This window comes from Sinohyriopsis cumingii, chromosome 13, assembly GCF_028554795.1.
Source record: "Sinohyriopsis cumingii isolate HCF-2022 chromosome 13, ASM2855479v2, whole genome shotgun sequence".
NCBI classification, from domain to species: Eukaryota; Metazoa; Mollusca; class Bivalvia; order Unionida; family Unionidae; genus Sinohyriopsis; species Sinohyriopsis cumingii.
Window position 1 is genome coordinate 51,354,097 of NC_142973.1, and position 22,756 is coordinate 51,376,852.

Below are 22,756 nucleotides of genomic sequence, written 5' to 3' on the forward strand. Positions count from 1 at the left end.
AAAGACATTGTATAGAATCGGCAATCTAAATAGCTAACTTTAGACCGGAACGTCGGCGAATCCCTGATACGTCCAAATATTATTATTATCATCATAACGTAACTGGCAAGTTAAAATATAAATATTTATTACTTATCTGCCACAGCTTGATTTAAAAAGTAAATCTTCACATTATCACGTCTGAGAGAGAAATTGCGAGACTGGCCATGACATTGACTATATGATGGAAGAGATACATACAATAGATTTATTAAACTATAGCCAGGTACACAGAAGAAGAAGGAGAAGAAGAATGCACTGTAACCAAATAGAGGTACTAAGAATGCACGGTATAAAACGTACGGTATAAAACTTGCAGAATATAAAGCATTAGGAACTGAGCACGATCCCTTGTCGGTAAATCGGCTCACACAGAGTTGCTGTATGTTACCCACACATTGATGTTAAATAACAGTTCTTGTATCTTGAATTCAGTGGTGGGTCAAAACTAATCGTTTAGGGAAGGGGAGTAAAGTAAGTGGGAGGGGCAAATGGCAGCAGGTGAGAGGTTTGTGCGACTTAATTCCAAGTTAGTGCCCAGGGGGACAAATCCCCTGGAAGGTCCTACATTTTAGGCGCGCACGCGCGCGTGTGTGTGTGTGATCTGTTTAAGAGCACATCAACACAATGCTGGCTATAAATTGCTGATTAAATGTAAAGCCATACAAGTTCTTGTTTAATTCTTTTTTTCTGCATGCAAATTATTCTTTACAAATTCTTCAGGGAATTACCAAACGTTTCATATAATCATTGAAAATATATTGGTTAATGTTTACAATTATTTAATTTCATTGATCTAAAATAATATTTGTTCTTAAATCATTATATATTAACACTACAACAATATTATGGAATTATATACATTTAAATTGTTTTGCTGGTTTATAATTTCATTTGAAACATTTTAATGTAAACACATTAGTAACATGCTAATGTTAAAACACAAGAAGATGATTGTGTTATCATGAATTCTACATTATATTTAACACATAACAAAATTAAAATTACTTTTGATTCTCATTGGATTCATTTTCAAGCACTAAATTAATACTATACTTCATTAATGCATTCAATACATAGACTTTTATAAAGTTGATAACAAACACTTAGGAGATTATATGCAACTTTGAATTACTTTAAATAATGAAGACTACACAGCACATTTATATATTTTTTGCAACATGTTCAAGTACTAGCTTATTTACTACACATTTCTAATAAACTTAATAAAATGAATTCTTAACAAAGACTAATATAATGTTGACAGCAAATTGTTTGATCAGTATACTAAAAATTTATACTTAGAATTTCATATATACATTAAATTATAATAGTTGCTCTTTAGTAATTATTTTCACAACAAATGATAAGATAATATTAAGGAAGTAACATTTGATATTAGCACGTTTTACCAAAACATATGTGATGCATACATTCCATGAAGCCTACTGATAACCTCTTTGTTTCAAAGAATTCATTGCTCAATCCTGAGCATGTAATGTATTAGAAAGTCAACTATTTAAAACACTTAGTTCAAAATCAACCATAATGTCATCACGTAACATTAAAAGATAGCCAAATTCATAAAATAATATGAAAAATGTAATTCCTTTGCAGCCATTCAATTTAAATCCTATCCTTATTATTAAAATGTCAAATAAACCAACCTGTGAAAGGTTTTATGGGAACCTCATTGTTTCAGTCAATGTTAATACGTTTATTACTAACGGAATGCTGCTGAACTAAAATATTAGGTCCTCTTCATTGGCAAGAATTATTCATGACGTGTGGGTTTGTATAAACCAACGAATCTTGATAATTATATTTAGGATAATCATTAAACTAACGTATTACATAAGTATTGTTTAGTACTATACTCGTCTAACGTTAAATTCATCTGTACCTATTTAGTCAAAATGTTGTTTGACAGTTCCCCTCACTGTACGATACATTGCATTCATTCTTGAAAATCATTATAAAATTATTGAAATACCTTTTCCATAGACAAAAGATGACGTGATTTAGATTTTGAATAAATACTCTGCAATCAGTGTGATTCGAACAGTAATTGGGATAAATTTCATGTAATTTTATTTATGTACATACAGATAATGGTGTATAACAAAGTTGTCTTAAAAACATCCAAAACATTTCTAATTTTCATGGCCTTGTCCAAATTACTAATAGCAAATTAAAATGACGAAATATCAGCATATTTGTACAAGCAGTAAGTATGCTGAACCATTTATAAACATTGATGAATTTATCATTTGTTATTTCTCCAGAATAGTTGATCTGCAAGATGAATTTAGAATGTGTGCGATCGATGTATTATATCTGAATGGATCAGTGACACGTGTTAATTGTTACTTGTCTGTGTATCACATGTGGCATTTTTACAATGACCCTGCTTAATAACATTGAGTTGAAAATACGGTATTTTATATAAAATGTGACATTCAATATTTCTTCCTAGAAGGTTCCCAATGTTTACAAAATGTTAGTTATAATTAGAAGGTCTCTTCCTAAAATTTATATAGAATGTGAAATACATCAGGGAGTTTTGGTATATTTAAAGGGGAATTCGAATAACCTAGGCACAGACGCAATTGAATTTGATACTTCTATAAATAATGATCCTAATATTAAACCCATACTCAAAGAAAAAATAATAGTTTTTAGGGAATATACAAAAAAAGCAATGATTCAGGTCATATACATGGTCAAGTCCATCCGACAACGTTACATTACCAGTAACATGTAATGAAATAAAAGCAAGTTCTGTAAAACCCCAACAAACAATGCAAATTAAATATACACAACAGGATAAATCCAGTAAACATTTTAACATCTATGTTCTGTCTTGCTTTTTTTGTCTTGCTGTCACTGCTAAAGAAGCAGACGTCGTCGTCATCACCTGAAAAGTAGTTCTTTGTAAACATCTGCTTTCATCTTTTCATCAACTTAGGAAGCACATGCTTAAAATCGGATTAGGCCGGCATCATGGTAAACGTCCAGAAAGATTAAGAAACGGCGGAGGAGCAGACAGTGTCACTGTGAGTCATGGTTTTATGGAGTACGTATGCGTTCTAGCAGTAATATATCCACTCTTCCTGGCGGGAGATCTTTTTTTCTTTTTTGGGTCTTCTCTTCTTGTGTCTTTTCTCTCTCTTGTGACCACCTTTTTTATCTTGGGTCTGCTGCCGTCTTTTGTGGAATATGGCAATTTCTCCTTTAGTTTCAGCATTATGATCCCAATTTAAAAGGGAACGAATATGGGCTGTTGCTAAGGAGAACATCCACAAAACTTCAAATAATTGTTATATATGGTTTGAGTTTTGATTCTTGTGAAAAAGCTACTTTATGTTTTGTTTGGTTTTTGTTGGGATTGTTATATTAAAAAGTTTGGTTTGATGGTGTATATGAATGATCCTTTGACTTAACAGACGGGTTGTCAAAGTGAATAATCATAAAATGTTTTTTGAGACTGGCTTCTAACAAATGTGTACGGACCTGTGTATTTTTTTCACCACTGATGTCATGCATTCCAGTGCTCAGTTTGGTAGAACGATGAGATTAAAAGGATGTCCTGCAGAATACTGTTTGAAAGAAAAGAAGTGTACGATGTTTTTATAGCTTTTGTTTGTCCTTCAGATCGACGCCAAAGGGGATGTATAAATGACAGGACCTTCTTCTAGGTACCAGAGGTGAAACAAATTGGCACGACATCTCAACTATTTAAGAGAAGTGGGTTATGAATCCGTGGGTTCCTGCGTATGAGGTGCTTCAGTACTATCGTCATACGCATAATTCAACTAATGTGTTCGTAACTGTTTGGCTATCACTTACACTTGAGATTTATCTCTTGGACTTTTAACCAATATCAAATAATGCACATTCATACTCATGGTGTGTAAGTGATATACGTTCTTAAAAAAAAAAATTTGTGTAGTGTTAATGATACTAGAATTGCTATGATAAAAGTTTCATGTAATCCAGAGTTTAAGTTCTTCTTATCGAAAATAATGAAATGTGTTCGCGAGGAATGCCTTCTATTAACCATATTAATTCTCTTTGACTTTCTTAAAGTTATGTGGACACCAATTCTCATTTTGTTGTAAGGCAACACGAAACGTTGTGATATACAATCAAACAAGTATGATTTTTGTCCGATCAAATGTTTGAGAAATTCGGTTTTGCCCGAAATATCGGGTCTTCCAATTAACATGCTAAAGCATGTAGAAAATGCATGGCCTCACAACTTTGACAAGATCTACATTTTCGTCAATCACTTTGAAAACAAAAGAGGAATATGAGGATGCAGACATTAACTATTGCGTTAGAATTCTCAGATAACCGTCAATGACAAAATCCATTTATTTAGCATTTGATGCACGTTTAATGTTTGTTAAAAAAGTGTAAACAGAGAAAAACATTTATATTTCATGAATTAAAACACGAAAACACGACAACACATAAGGAATAAATCAATGTAGCTCAAATTAAAATCACCAAACTTGGACATAAACAAGTCAGCATACAATATTTTGGCTCTATGTTTTTCAAATGAAATGTATGTACACGTTCTGGTGTTCTTTTTCTAGTCTCTACAAACTCCATTGTCTTTATTTTTGCACTAATTGTCCGTTCTTTCTCATTCATTTCTATTTATACTACAGTACTTTGTGGATTTGTAATATTTTTCCTCTATTTCCCGTTCTTCTACCATTGATTCTAACGTTGTTTGAATTCCATGTTCACTTCTTGCCCTCGTTCTAAGCGAACTTCCTTTCTTGGATTAGTGGCACACAATAACTTTGACGTAGTCGACCACATTTAGTATAGAAGCATCAGAGCCAAGACTATTCCAGTCGGGTACTTCTTTCCAGTCGTAAATTGTTCGTCTATCAAATAGCAATACACACTTCTTGGTAATTATCAAACGCGGATAATATTCGACAAAATGACTTCTTCACAGGAGGTACACAGCTTGTTTTCATCACCATGCTCAACACATTTTAACACAATTTTTCTTTCCTGCAGAGATACAGTTTTGGTAATAATGATGTCTTTGTTGCATATACTGTTCCTTAATAGTCCACTACGAATCTGCTGGGAAAGAAAATCCAAGAAAAGGAATCACTAATACGTACACCACACATCGTCCAAATTTCAGTGGTGTCATTGTTGGTGGAAACAGGTCTTGAGAGAGGGTTTGGTAATGCTGTATGTCCTGACCAGTATGATTGACTTCCTTCCGCGGCTTTTATTGTAACACTAAGGACAAAAGTCGTGTCATATTAGGCTTGATATTCAGGTAGCATTTTGTGTTTGCGATAATCTTTGCAAAGAAATGGTCTTCTTATACTGTGGAAATAGCTATAGTTTAAACATCGAGAAATGATTCTGAGTTTGCATTTAACTGGTATCTTGAAGATTCTCTGTAAATGCATTCCCGTAGCTCCAAAGGCAGATTCCGAATACTGGTCTACTAAACAAATCAAATAAAGCATAGTCTTTCCGTTTGATGATATATTCACACGTTGGCAATGGAATCTGGTAGTAAATTATATTGAAGGATATAGGGAGCGAGCATATGTAAAGCTAAGTCACATCAAATTTGAAATCAAGATGAAATGAACACGCATTGCTTAGAAGGAACCAGAAGAAGAGACAAAGAAGTCTTTTTGGTGTTGCCTAATGCGCTAATATAAATGTTATCAGAGGTGCATGCCAGTAATTGTGAAGATGATATGAGTGAATCTGAACCAAAGCCCTCAACATTTGACACAGGACCTAACGAGTCCAGATCCACGAAAAGAAGAAAGACATTTAATACCGCTATGAAGATTATTTTGACATTCAATGGACGCAAAAATTGATTATAATCAAATTAAGAACCAAGGTTTCATTACAAATTTGTGGGATTCCGATTTAGAGACATTAAAACGACAATGCAGTGCTAAAGATGACGATTATTTGAGATTTAATTACAAATAACAAGAGTTTGATGTATTTTGTGTGCATCGAGCTTAGCACACCTGCACCATTATAAATTTATAAAATCATGAAGAAAATTCAAAACGTTCGCATGACTCATTGATAGATTTAACCTCATCGATGGAACAGCAACTTCTGACATGAACCACGCTGAACCTCCTAGAGATAGCGCATTACGCAGATAAGTGATTTTTTTGTGGATGACATGAGAAGTACGGAACGTAGCATCGTCCGAATTCACAACTCACAAGTCCAGATAAGTATAGCCTATGACATCATCTTAAGTCGATAAGAATTCATAAGAGAATAGATGTAAATTAGACAATCGCTCACAATTCAGCACCGTTAGACGTTCTCTGTTACAACCCTGATGGCATGCACATAAAAAATGAGAAATATTGTACAATGGGTACCACTTGGTACAAAACTCACTCTTCAAACCCGTCTAACTTTCAAGAAGAACTGTTGAAATATTGGCGATCCGATCTGGATACTTTATGCCATCGTTGTGAGAATTTCGCCATTATATCTTGGATCCAGGAGTTGTGGATCATTTGAAGAAAGTTTTATACAATCACCTAAGCGTGTTTATTAGTGCATTAGAAGATGTTCAGGCTTACAAACAAACTAGCTATCATACAGCCCCAATCCCAACTTTTGGTTAGCCGTCGAGACTTCTTCTGAGCTATGCACTGAATGCTTTACTTGTGTTAAAAGAGGAGACAAATGGATGCAATATGCCATAAAAGAAATATCGAAGTCTTTCTGTGAATGGTTGGAGTTTAGAAAATCCCTAGATCGTCAAAGAGTTACGTTGATCCTTATTTCACGGATGCACATGTGTTTTCCTAAACGAAACTTGAAACGTCCTTCTCAGAGTTCACCAAAGAAGAGTTGTACAATCAAATATACCACGTCTTCTGCGCCTAACACGATGATCTCTGCCAAACCTGATTTGAAACTTGTGTTTCCTAATCTAATATAAAAGTGGAATCTCATTTATTCATTGTCCCCGTACGAAATAATTAGGCGGATTCCACCTGGAACTTAAGCAGACTCCAGGTGGAATCTGCCTAAAATGTTAAAAATCTGGTTAATACAAAGGCGGACATGGAAAATTTGAGAAATCAAAGATGAATCCATCTAGAGTCCGTCTAACTCTAAGATGGACTTTTGTCAAATTCCTGCTATAAATACATCTTTAGGCATAATTTTGGACTTAGTTGATTTTTCCACCCACCATCTAGGTGGAATTAGGAACTTAGTCACTGACATCTATTATATGAAAGGAGGAATCTGAACTTAGTTTATTTTCTAACCAACATCTAGGCGGAATGAAGAACTTAGTCATTTACATCAGTTAAATAAGGCATAATTAGGACTTGGCTTTTGTGTGTCTGTAAATTTAAATGACTGAAAATATAGTGATATTTTGTGATTGTAATATCTTTGACTGACAGTTCAATAAAAATATCAATAAGATATAATAACATTTATTGTTTCTTTTTACAATTTGAATGATTTTCAGCAGCATTCATATTTCCTGTTTCTGATAGCTGTAATTTTATTGTTTATTTTGGGCACAGTTTATAACTTCTTTTCACAGCTTTCCATGTTAAATTTCTTTTTCAAATTTGTTGTTGTTGTTGTATTTTTGTTTAACTTCAATTGGATTTAACTGCCCTCGAACAAGTTTTCATCTTGTTTTCCGTTTTAAAACATAATTTCGCTTTTCTCCTTACCTGAATTTCCTCGATATGGACCCATTTTTTAATATCGTCTCCGAAACTTTTTTTTAAATAATGCTCCATCCGGTCCCATTCCACAATGAGCTTTCAAATAAGTATTTGTTCCGTTTATTGTTGAACAGATGATCGTTGTATAAAGCTTTCTGATTGGTCAAAAAATTTGAATTGACCAATGAATCGTCGCGTAACAGAAACTGATGGGAAAGAGCATGTTTGCGAAACATGGCGATTCGAATTTTCGAGCGGGACGAGAGATTGAATAACCATTTGAAAAATGTGCGGCAATGAAAATACCCTGAACGCAAATTTGATGGGAACATAATTGATGAATCTGTACGAAAACTGAACGCCAGGACAAGCATTTTGTGCCATAAAGAGCTTTACAGTAGCGGCTAACGTGCTAAATAAGACAAGGAATTGAATCAGGAATCAGGATGATTTCGAAGTTATACAACTCCAAACTGATTAACTTTAAAGAGGGACAACGTGTAGATCACTTTTGGGAATTGTTGCCAGATATCCATGTCTATCAAAGATAGTCATATCTTTGCGGAATTTTCTTGGCTGAAAAGTAGAATCTACTTTCAATCTCGTGAGGCATTATTGTGTATATTATCAAAATATTCTTGGTGTGTTGGAATTCAGTGTAAAATAAGAGTAATTATATCATGATAAACGTTTGTATGTACTGGCAGCCAAAATTTCAACTTAGAAATTATGTGTGGATTTTATAACGAATAGATAGATCTTTATAAAACTAAAAGAACAAAACAAAGATTACATGTCTACCTCGGCTGGTTCAAAAGTTATGGGTAAAAATGTTCTTCATACAATTCAGAGATTTTCTTCAAATTTGTCAAATTGCATAAATGGCCAAATTAAGTAGTTGATATTATCGAAACTAACTGCAGTTTAAGCCTGGAACGTTCCAGATCTCTTACATTCTATACAGAGACATTGCTCAATTTTTTTGGGAACTCAATTATCGGAAATAACAATGTAGCAGACCCCCTAAATTAACGATCTTCACTAAACTGGTCAGCGGCAAATACAGCCGCAAATATTAAAAATTCAATATCTTGGCCATTTATTTATCAATTTTTAAAATTTAAGGTGTATTGTGTTCAGATTGCTGTAATCTATCTAATGATTCTATATTCCGTGGATTTAAAAGAATTTTTAAAAAAACATCTCCCTACCCCCTGGGCAGAACTTACATGACGTCAACATACAACCACACAAAAAAGTAAAATCTGCACAACCAATAACAAAATTTTATTGAAATATAAAAATTCATGTTATATAACAAATTCAATATCAAAATGTCATGTCTGTTTGGAAAATCCCCAGTCAGCTTTGCATAATATCAAAATCTCAATAAAACAAATACTGCAGGAAAACTTTAAGAAACAACAAAACATCTGATTCAGAAATTGATTCTAAATTTGCTTCTGCAGCATCTGTCAGCGCATGATGTATCTCCTTCTGCAAATTTGTATGCCTAAAATCATCTTGACATGAGGCTGAGCAAATCTTTTCAAAAAGTTCTTTAATTTGATCAGAAGTGACAGGAAATTTACTTTTAAGCTGATGGAGCTGGATCAAAAAACTTGAAGGTGATGACATCTTGCTCTTGATGCTCAAGGGCTATTTTTCTCCTTTGCCCTTTTATCAACCATGTAGACATACGGTGGAAGTCTTCATTCTCTGTAAAAGTGCAAAACAGCACAGTTAATAATTTATAAGACCTGTATCAGTGCAAGATTTGGGAAAGTGATTTTTTTTCTTCCACAGTTTGAAACTTAAACATTGTAAACAAAAATTATCAAACTTTTAATATTTTTTTTGTGTATATTCTAGATTGAGATCTTCAGGTGGTAGAATTTTAAATGTTTAACTTTGTGAGCATATTTTGTTTTATTTTACTTTACCAAAAAACGTTTTGATATATTTATACATAATACCAAATCATGACATTGAATGATTGATTGCTAGATTGGGAGGATGGAAATGTGTTTTTTATTTATTTTTATAGCAAAGAAACAGACAGACATACAGAGATTAATTACTATTTATGTATGATAACAGTATAAAAGTGTTGATTTCCCAGAGAGACCAACTAAAAATAACAACGAAACTTCGACCAAGAAAAATATTTGGATGAAAACAACAGAACGAAGAAATACATCTTAACAGATGTCATGGCTGCTTATGGAACAAGGACTAATTCGAGAGACCACAACAGCATTATAGTTTGTACAATCAAACATCCAGTGTACAGTACAAGTGACATAAGGCAGGCTCCTAGCTTTTCTTCTTCTCATAATCAAATTGTCTCAAATGGATGCTTTTCTGTAATTTTGCATTATTTTCACGGCTGAATTTTTCAATGGAGATTAATATTTTATATACGTTTATGTGTTCACAGATGCCTGTGCATATGTTCCAGACTTGATACTTGGATTTTTAAAACCACTTAATTATTTAGTGTCAGATACTTCATATCATGTTGTATATACAGTATATGTTGTACATCGCAGAAGGCCTCAAGGTAGATTGGTTCTGTGACTAATTCAATTACCTTCTCTAAATAAAGTCATATATTATTATTATTATTATTATTATTATTATTATTTTTATTTTTATTTTATTAACTCCCATTTCTCTTGCCTTGGAAGTCATATAATTACAACATCAGTATAATTGTTTTCATGCACACTTAAATATCACCTTGGTTAATAAAGTCCTGTTTAATTCATATCCATTATTTCTTTGAAACCTGCTGAAATGTCTGAAACACTAAAAAAAAAAAAAAGTAAAATACTATATAATGATCAAAATTTTATTGAAATCTTACAAAAGTTTTAGTCAATTTTTTTTGTGAAACCTCACACATATTTCAAAGAAATTTGAGTGAGACCTCAACATAATTTTAAAGAAAGTTTTGGTCAAAATATTTGTGAAATCTCACCAAACTTTAAAGTGAAATGAAAAATACTTAAGTGATGCCATGTTGGATTAGATTTTGTATGCAAGAAAGAAAATGGCATTGCCGCTTAGGACAAGAAAAACCTAAATCTTATTTGATAATGTCTGTCAAAATAAAATGATCCATTTTAAAAATTACTGTGAATATTTATCATTGATTCCCAATAATGCCTAAAAATCATTAGGCAGTTTAATAGAAATCTGAAGTATTTTTTTTATGGTTTAGGCAGAAATTACTTAAAAAATCCATCTGAAATCCGCCTTGACATTTTATTATTGGATTGGGTTTCTGCAGGTATTTCCATCTAATTAGGCAGAAATGAGCGGAATAAACAAATTCCACCTAATATGCGGAATAAACTAATTCCGTCTAGTAGGCGGAATAAACAAATTCCGCCTAGTAATAGACGGACTAATTTGCATATTTCGGGCTGTATTCCGCCCTGAATCCGCCCTGAACCCACCTAAAATTTATAATAAGTGGAATCTAGGCTTTAAGTGAAATCCGCTTTAAAATTCCACCTGGAATCTGGTTAAAGTCAGGGCGGAAGTTTTCGTACAGGTCACCTGCTGCTGTAGCTAAAGAAGTGTGCGCAACGAAGACAAAATTGCACGACAGGACAGAGGTGTTACAAAGATTACTGGGTATATCCAAACAAGAACTTTCACTATTTAGTCCTTTCAGACACCTCATCGTTGAGTTCTACCCATACTGAAGTTGATACGACGTGCGGACAAACCCCTTCGTCCGTAAAATTAAAACTAATGATACTCCTGCCGCGTTTAACTAAACATTAGGATGTTCTGTCAGTACTGATTAAATCCTGTCCGCTAAAACATATCATTCACAACGCACCTAAACAATCCATCGCTACAAAATGTGCGTGTTGCTTGAAAGCTTTGAAAGGAGCGGTTCCTATGTTCAAGGTACATCATCAACAACTAGGAAAAAAAATTGAAGCTTTACGGCCAAGCGTTGCAACGTCTTCAACTCCTTCGCCAGAAAGGTCTGGACGAAAGAGCTAAACCTACTCTAAAAGATTTGAATACGACCATGAAAAGCATAACTAAAGTAACCAAGATAGACACGGCCAAAAGTATATTAGAAGGTAAACGAGAAGTGTTTCAAACTCTGTCTTCTCCAAATCCAAGTAAGATTGCAGTTTCTTTGTTAACATTCTCCCCTACTTCCAAACAAGAAGAAATGCAAGCTTTGGTCGAAACAGATTATGTCGACCCCTTCTTTAGCAAAAGACAAACATAAATAAGGGAAAAAAGAAGTGACAACATCAAGAAAAAAGTCACTACCCTACTACCGGTTCCTATTCCTATTGCTCGTCGAACACGTCAAACCTCGTCCAAACCAATACCACACAAATCTACGAGCACTATCAAACAGTGCGTGAAATATTGAGGAGCAAAAACAATAACAGAGAACTCCATCATGGAGATACTTTTAGCTATCATGTGCTACAATCATGCTGATGGTTAATGTGGGATTTAACAATTATATCATACTGATAAATCCAATCTTAATAGTACGTTTACCAGATGCGCGGCAAAAGTTACAATAATTTACAAAGACATTCATTTGTTGACCGCTGAAAATCCTGAAACAAAAGCTAGTATCGTGGAACGTTTTCAAAGAACTTTGAAAGAACGTATGTGGAAATGTTTTACACAGCAACAAACTCTCAAGGTCAATATACGTGTAAAACGTTGCATCAAATTTTACAATCAATCGTATCATCGTAGAATTGGATGTTAATACGAAAAAGTGACGCCTGAAAATAAAGTGATGGTGCCTGATTGATTAAAAAGAATATTTCTACCTCAACCGTTTTTAGGGTTACTGATCAAATTGCCTCTTATACCAGGGTTTTCATTTAGCCTCGAAAGCCTCATTTATTTTACATAAATTTGATCCGATCTATTAGTCCAACATTCAAAAATATGAACGTCAATTTTATCTAACCTTGACCGCAAATTTGGTAAAGATCACCTAGACCTGGCATTTTTTATTATACTTTTAGGAAAATACATGAAATCCTAAATTAACACAGTATATGAAAATTTCAACTAAAAAGCATGGTCTTAATTACAATATGTGGCTTACGCACAGACAGTTGTAGGCAACAGCCCGATTTAGATAACTGGGCAAACTTTTACTACTACTATATATTTAGCACTTCAGAAAGTTCCTGGAGGGAGGGCCTGGGGACTCATGCCGGCCTTCTCCTTCTTTTCCACTTCCAGGTATCCAGGTGATTGCACTCTGCCGGGGTGTCGTTAAGTGATATGTCTCTATTCCCCACGAAATGGTTAAATAAGAGACATACAGTGCTGGCAATAACGCGTCTAGTTATTGCTCCTTTCCTACACGATGACCATTCTTATCGCCGAATTAGGTCTTCTCCACTTCGGTACGTGTCAAACAATCGACAAACAATAGCGTGCGGTCCACACAAATGACACTCCGAAATGAGTGTTTTCACTCAAAGTAGGGGTGGCTCCACCTCCACTCGAGGAGTCTACAAACATGGCCAACTGGCCAAACACGTCATAAATTAAAGAAAGAGAAAGACCGGTTTTCGACTAGCAATAAGTAGCATCAATTAAAATCAGACACTGAAGTAGTGATTGCACCCCAGGCAGTGAATGCGATGTAAGGGTTATGGCTTAATATCACTTCAAGGTGGAACCTAAGGGCTCAAGTCAACTTCAACTTTACTGTCAATCTGGGAGGTCACCTCAAGCAACCACACCTGAAGAAGTAGCCCCCAAAGAAGGCCGAGACAGGGAGGACAATTGCAAGGACAACAGAAGAAGTGAACGATGCAGACCCGAGGGTCACCTAACACTCCTACCATGGAAACCCGGACGTCTAGATCTCGTCCTCCACGGCCATTTCCTCCACTAGAACCAACTACTGTTGCCTAGGAACGAGCCTAATTGCCATGATCAACAGTGAATTCAACTTACAAGGGGAACATGCAATAGGTGAGGATGAGAAAAAGAAATCACAGCAAGAGAATTAGATACCAGATTCATATAAGATACAGAAAATGAGAAAGCATTGGTATCAACAACAGTAGCAGCAAAACCAACAATAACAAAATCTCAAAATTCCATTAAATAACCCAAGAGGGCTCCGCCTGCAGCCGGAAAAGCATAAGCCTATGAGTACGAGAAAAGGCCAACAGAAACAGCAGCCGACTGAACTGCAAAGAGCAGCTGTGTTGGACTATATATTTGACCAGATCGTGGATTGGGGAATGTCAATTATCTTAGATAATTCCATAGCAACACATCAGCACAAGGGAGATCTGAAAAATGTCACTAAAGCTGCCATAGTGTAAGGGCCGGATTGACAGATCGACAAAGCCTAAATTTGGCCGCTCAGCGGGAAACATAACAATACCGGGGAAAAACCACTGCATGTGCACAATTCCCCTTGTGATAATGATTACCAACGACTGCCTCGAATACATGACATCCAGGTCCCACCTTTCTAGCATCACGCCGAAAAATACACAGTAACGGACCAGGCAGATGTTCCTGTCCCCAGAACACTTGAGAACGTTCATGTTCCCTCCGTCAGAGGTTGGATCTCAGTCAATTTAAAGGCTACTAACGAAAATGCCTCTAAAATCAAATGTTTTCAATTTGTCTTGAAAATCTGTTTCGACTGAAACAAATTTTAACTATAACCAATTAGACATGTAAAAAGGAGAATTTGAATGTTATTCAAATAACAACGCAAACATTTCATGGGTCGTTTAGATCTTGTTTTTCATTCGATGGTTTCTTTGGGGAGGGAGGGGATTCACACAGAGCAGAATATTGTATAACATGTTAGCGTATTCATAATTACAATACAATATGTGACTTACACAAAATTTATTGTGGGGAGCAGCAGCCCGAATTCGATAACTGGGAAGAATTTGATATTACATGTATGGTGTTTCAAAAAGTATCCTCCTACGCTTGGGAGATCCACCATGCCCTCTCCTCCTCTTCCGTGCCCCGATATGCCAATCGAGGGGCATACAGACAGTAGTCGAGTGGTAGCTCACATGAATCCCACTCGGCATATAAATTAATCCCATAAGTGCGTGCTATTTCGCAGCCGGGATATCGTCAGGCCGTGTGCTTCTTTCCCCAACCGACAAATAATTAAGAAAAATGCAGTGCTTTCACTAAAGCGTTCGGGAGCGGGGCTCCTTTTCATTCCCGACGATTAATTATGAAGCCAACGGTACAGGCATTAACCAGTCACGAAAGGCCGAATAGCCATACGCGACTGTAATATTTTGGTTGATTTTGATTGATTGATTGGCAGACGGGCCTACTCTTCGGCTAACAGAGCAGAGAACAAGATACATCACTAATAGAGTCAGAGGAGGAAGAGATGATTAACGCTCGGGCCCTGAGATAACAGCATATAAGTAAGTAGGATAATTCAATGCGGTAGCAGAGGAAAATTTAAAATCGATTCGTATGAACCTATTTACAACATGTGGTTACAACACAGCTGGTTGTACGGAATATCTGGAATTAGACAACTGGGCTGAATTTGATCGTTAATACATTTATGGCGTTCCGGGGTTGTTCCGATGAGGTTTGGCTTCTCCGGTCAGACTTCTCTTCCTTTTCCAAGACAATCCACAAGTATGCAGTACAGACACCAATGCGTCGAATAGTTTTTTTTCATTCTGAACGCGTGATTACAACAAATAATAGTGTGCTGTCCACACACAAGTTTAAAATACGTAGTAGGGGTAGAATCTCGTGATAGTGGTTGCCTCTGTTTCACACCCGACATACAGTTAATACACCGGTGTATATCGACATTAACTGGTCGTACAAGGCCGAATAGCCATACACAGTCATGTCGCTTGTTGCATAGTTGATTGGTTAATTGTCTCGTCGACTGCAAAAATATTAAGCTCCAATATTGCAAGACTAAGTGAAGTCATGGTTTATATAGATCGGTCAGGGCATCACCTAGTCCAGAAAAGCAGTGACAGGCAGAACTTCATCTTCTTGACAATTGTTCAGAATTTACCAGAAAATGTTCAGCGCGAAGAAAATCATCAAAGAATAGTAGACTGGGAGCAGATATTCGGGTAACAGCAGAGGCAGCAACACCAGAATTAGTGAGTAGAATAGATGAACTGCACAACAGACTTAACTTAACAAATTAGCATAATCAATAAAAAAGCCAAAGCCCACGAGTCCAAGCGGGGAGGGAGGCGTATCAATTTTGGAGAGGAATAGAAACCGGTTCATTAGGGTTAGGGTGTTGTAAATGCATACGGGCCTACCTTCGGCGGAGGTAGATACCCCAACGCCTCAAACAATGGACTGATAAGGCTGCTTCAAATAAAGTTAGTGAAAATCTAAAATAAACCAAATATTAATCTTGAATTCGAATCGAATACCACCGATCTAAACTCTTTACTAACTAACCAACACTCAGTTGAGGCAGCAAAGGTTATGAACCCAATGTCATTTTTGTTTTAAAAGTCGTAAGGCTATGGGCATGAATATCATATAACTCAGACCCCAAAACAAACATAATCAATATATAAGGTGGCCCAAAACCTAGGCAGGCCCATTCATACAAAGTGTGGATGATCGACACACTAATAAAAATAACGTACAACAGGATTAGACAAACTGACTCATAAACACAGCTAAGATAATACGGTTGTCCAAACCCCAGACCTTTAGTCCTGCTGCACAAGGTGGCAACAATTGCACGGATAAAAAATATAATACAAATATCCTAGCCCTCAACGATTAGAAAACCATAAGGTGATAAAAATCCAAAGACCATCAAGGCCCTCCGCACCACAATAATCAAAACAATTGTGGTAGCAACAGGGGATGGTTTTTTCATAATTATAGAATATATAAAAATGGAATGCTTTCTGCATAATTTGAGTGTGCAGATTTCAAAATGAACCATCTTTATGATATCTTTGCAAATAAATTCACAGGAAGCATTCAAAACACGTGTACCGTCCACCATTTTTAATATTGGTCTTTGGCAATTTTTGAAAATTCTTGACCTCATGTTATTTCAAGCTGAAATTTGCATATTTCTTACATATATTTTATATAGAAATGTTTTGTGAACATTCAGCTTTAAGAATAAATTGACTTTTTCTGTGTTCCAGGTAATTCAGAAGCCCCCCCCCCCGTGTCTTTTTATCAACCCCCCCCCAACTTTTTTGCATGAAATACTATATTTTTGAGCCATACACAAGTTGAAATTATATGTTGGTTTTCTAATGGAATGTTTTCTGCTTAATTTGTGTGTGCAGATTTCAAAAATGAGCCATCTTTATGATATATTTTCAAATAAATTCACAGGAAGCATTCAAACACATGTACCGTCAACCATTTTTAATATTGGTCTTAGGTAACTTTTTGAAAATTCTTGACCTCATGTTACTTCATGCTGAAAGTTGCATATTTTTTTACATACGGTTATATATACATGTGTTGTGAACATTCAACTTCAAGAATAAATTTACTTTTTCTATGTTCCAGGTACTTCTGAAGACTTTCTCTGCCCTTTTATCACACGCCCCCTAACATTTTTGCATGCAATAGCATAATCATGAGTCATACCAAGTTGAAGTTGTATGTTACTCTTAAAACCAATAGTGCGTATTTATTACAGTGTTCTTGTACATATGTACATTTATCTGAAATCACAATTTAGTAAATAACAATTGCTATTTTAGAATTTAGTTATCATAAGGTATATTTGGTCAGTTTTCATATCTATAAAATAAAATCAATGACAAAAGGTTTTCCACTAAGTTTTCATTACAGTAAGTCAGGATTTCTATAGTGTCAGCTTAGGATGGTGCAACATTAAATATTGGATGTCCTAAATTTGCGATATTTTCATAATAATTCTGACCATTGTTTTGAGCAATATTACATAGTTCATGAAGTAAAGACAATTGTGGTATCAGAGATAGAGAAGAAACTGGCACTGAGTTGGTTCTCAAGAAATATTTATGATTATGTATTTGTTTAAATGGAGAAATACTACAGATCGATTTTCTATTCCTTGGCTTATGATGACAATATTCATATTGATATTCACAAAAAATGGCATGACAATTTTAAATGAATTTGTTTTCATTCTTCAAACTTCTGAAAAATAGTTGAACTTTAACCTCTTTTCCGTCCCTACTAAACATGAACATTTTAATTTTAATACCAGTGTCTCTAGATAGGAACCGTACGTAGAACAGATGACCTGACATTGATAATATCTCACTGATCACAATCACATACATATTATCAGTACGTCTAGTATCACTGAGTGGGTGAGTGATACTCCCGTCGAGTCTCGTATTCGAAAATATATTACACAACAAAAGCTGTACAAATATTTTGTAATAAGTTTGGTATAATGAACGACAGTACATCTGTATAATCCGATGCCTTGCTATAAACGTCTGCCTTTTCATGCAATCAAGTTTTCGTGTGTTTTTGAACCCAAATTATGTCTTATTGTTGTCATTGTTTACATTTCGTACGTACCCATGTGCCGGGAAGAGTTACCGTTCTTGCTGCATGGGTGACCTTTGAAAAGACGTAATTCGTGGGTTTTCCGCAAATATGCGCACACATTTTACAATTATTCTCGTAAAAAGAACTCCAAAGTATTTAAAAAGTAGGCGTAGGTGAGCGTATATATTTGTTTATTTAGTTTTTCAGCGTTTTGAAAAATTCGGTTTTCGTTTTCTTCCGCTGAATAAGTTATAGAAATGGCCCAGTGTCATATACGCTAAATACAGACATTTGACCTTTCAACCATGAATACATTCGGATGTAATAATGTTGGCTTTTTACACATTAAAGCGGAGAAAGTACCGGGTGTAATGAGGTTGACATTTTGAGTAAACGTTAATCTTGATCGCCAGTGCCCTCTAGCGGCGTCCCCTGTTGCTAATTGTGGCAACGTTGAACCCAAATCGTTTGGAAACAAATCCTCCATTTCCTCAAAAACCTATATACTAATAAAATAATCCAACAGATCTGAGAACCATCTGTTTACAGTTCTATCAAGACGACACACAGGATCAAGAGAAGCCTTCAGGCAATGTCGCTGCGTGTACCCTTCCTGTTTCACTCCGTTTCAGCATCCAGACATGATAATTAAATGAAACTTAAAATGTGTGTCGTGCACATATTAAACCAAACGAATGGTGGCTATCTTACCCACCCGATGATTAATTAGGAAACCAGTCCTGATGGCATTAACTAGTCCTATAAGAAATACGAAATGCAAGACTATACTAAATGAAGAGTCAATCAGTCGTGCCAATTACAGAAAGACGCATGGAAAACCACAACTGCAAGGTGAGCCATCAGCTTGATAGAGGGAGTGCAGCACCTCAAGGATCAGGTGGAACAGATTAACTGCTATCCCACAGCATACGCCTGAAGAGGGAATTCACCTCTATGAGAATTACTAAACGATTCGTCAGACAGGTGATGGATGAACGCAAGAGGAAAGGAGGCTGAAGGTACAGAAGAAGAAAAGGAACCTTCAGCACAAGAATGAGAACTGGATGAGGATCCAGGATAAATTTTGGTAGATTGGTCACTCATACTGGATGATAGAGGAGAAAGAAAACTAGGAGAAGGAACCCAACAAGCCTGGATTTATGCTCGTGGTTTCCAGCCAAAACATTGAAGAGAGAAAGGAAACAAATAAGAGAGGGACTGAAATTTCTTCCAATGCAAATGCACTGCAAAGAATGATCCAGTAAATTTTCCACTTATTTGTACTCTTTGTTGTAGAGGTAACTAAGTCATTTAGACAGTCAGTCATAAATAAATGCATGCACGCACGCATACGCGCAAACAAGTATATATATGCATAAATACATGCGTCATATAAAGAAAAAAAAACTACATATAGAATTACACTGTTAAAAGTTTTTCATTTCATTTTCGTTACTATCTCGAACTTAATGTTAAGCACATAACACTATAGACGTATTAACTTTTCGAAATATTATCATCATCAAGCAACTGTTAAAAGATTAGTGCCTTGCTCCGCCAAATGACTGCAGATTTGCATAATTGCAGGCAGTGAGATATTTCGTTTTGTCAATACGGTAGCTGACACAGTATTACTATTGTATTTTTGTCAATTTTCTGTTTTATTTTATGATCTTGTATTATCATGAATTTGTTTATTCTGATGTAATCTCTTTTTAAAGAGGAAATAAAGTCAGTCAGTCAGTCAGTCAGTCAGTCACACACACATACATACATACATTCATACATACATACATACAAACATACATACATACACACACACACATACATACATACATTCATACATACATACATACATACATACATACATACATATAGACAGAGAGGCAGACAGACAGACAGTGACAAAGAGAAAGACAGAGAGAGAGAGAGGAAATACAGATGAGAAGAGCTAATGGAAGAAGGGCAGAATGTCGGAGAGATTTTTACATTTATCAGTGGTGCGAGTAAATTATAAAATTGAGTTTATAACAATTGCCAGCAGTTGTGACTTTGTATTAGCTGTCATTATCTAAAAGCAATATGTTTGACCCGTGTGATATTGTTATCATTCGTATCATTGAAAATTATACGGGTATGTATTGTGTCTTCTAATGTCGATATTCAAGTTTCGATTGTCAATTTATGCCTGAAAATTTGAATCTTTGCCCATATTTTAGATGCGCAGTTTTCGTGTGCCTGAAAAAGTGGACCTTAATAAAGGCATATTATTTGATGTGGTCTCTAAACACTTTTGGAGAAATAAATATGAAAAATATTCAAATTTTAACAAATGCAAGGGAAATAACCCTATATGTCTCGACATTAAAAATATAGTTGAGCTACATCCCTTACTAGATTTACAACACTGTCATACCGGCTTTGTACATTTGCTTTCTTTTATAAATCTCCCGTTCTGAAGAAAAACGGATGGAAAATAAAACTTTTGATATTTTGTAAAATTTTATAAGTCATGTAAAGTTATAAACCACTCGCGAGTATGTAAACATGTGAAGTCTAAGAAAGTAATATATACATAAATAAACAATGTAGACAGGGGCAAATCTCTGTACGAAATCATGATCACTTGTAACTTTTTTTTATATGTTGGTAATATATTTCCCATTTGTATCTTTGTGACAAAATATCACAACAATAGGGACGTATTTATCAGAGGAGGGTGATTTTGTTTTTTTTTTTGCATCATGGCATTTTCGGGCTTTTTCTTTCTCCTGAAGTAGAAAATATGGAGATAAATTTATATGGTTATCCATATTATAAAAAAACGACTACTGCCCATCATATATATTATATCCAATTAGACACTTATTAATGGTAAAGTCGAATTTAGAAAGAAAATAAAACAGGACGCTATTGGTACGGGTATTTCGCCAGAGAAACGCATACTTTCAATCAGCTTCTTGCTATGGACAATTCCTTGCATTCTCGTGATATCCAATTTTACAGTTTTTCAATTTGATTTTATCTTCTAAATACAAGAAGTTCTTCTAATTATTTCACTTTTTGAAATTAAATTCAGGATATTTGATGTTATTTTCACACGACATTCTATTAATAGCTATATGTGCATAATACTCACCAAACGGCGAACAGCATTGACCCAGATTTCCGGACGCACAATTAATGGTATATTCTGTTCGTTTGAATTAATGCTTCAAACAAAAAGAGCCAAGATTCCGATCTTCCGAATGCGACACATACAGCTCCGGCATTTCAGAGTCCATGTTAGTCGCAGCTGGGTGCACGTTGTAGATATATACAGAGACGGGCATATACACACTAAAGCAAAAGTTGGAAAACGGCACAAGGTAAATAACAAAGATTACATACGATGCGACTTCATGCAAGGTCTTTTCATGAGACAATAAAGAACACACACACACACACAAACACACACACACACAGATGAATAAATGAACTGGACCTCAAAGTAAAGATATAAGATAAGCTTGAAAAAACAAGTATACTGCAATTCGTAACGTTTTATTCAGAAAATTTACAATCCAATATACTGTTTCATCGATGGACATTTTTTAGGCAAATGCCAAGTAATATTACACTGACAAATTACTTCCTTGATCAACAATCTTTGATGGTATTTTTATATCCAAGAAATACACGCAATCTATAAACATATAAGCTACTGAAATGTAATTCTGATACTCCTGGAAAGTAAAGAAAGCTTCTTTTTTCAGGACTTTTTTCTTGGGTCAAAACCATACATGCAGGGCCGGATTAAACGGGTGGGACACAGGAGGCACATGCTCCCATTTGTTGCCATGGATAAAATTACCGCCATTCTTGTGTATTTAAAGACAGCAATATTTACTTATCTTACAGATAACAAAACTCCGAGGTTGGTACGAAGATCTTATTTTCTACGTAAACAGAAGTTTTTCTAGTCAGTGCGTTATAGGTTGAATGAAATGTAGAGAAAATTATTATTTGACAGATCTGGCTATGAAAGTATGATTAATTGGTCATTTAATGGCAGTTCATCAATTCAGAAAGTCTAATTAATAGCTAAAATATGTTTCTCACAACAAAACAAATTTGTCTTAAATGTATGATCTTAAAACAGGATCATGGTTATAAAATGTTATAAGAATAATAATGAGAGCTGTCGAAAAAGATACACATCCAAAGAGCTACTATTAATTTTTATATACCATAACCGGTTCATACTGACTTTTTTTCTAATTACGTAATTTTGGGACGTGGGTAACATTCAAATATTGGATTTGTACTTGCTGCTTGGAAACAAATTTGTTACGTTTGATGAAATAATTTTTTAAGTATTTGGTATATACTTTATATATTAATTAACGGATCAAGTAATAAAGATCATGTTGGCTTGGTGAATGTTGCACAAGTATGAC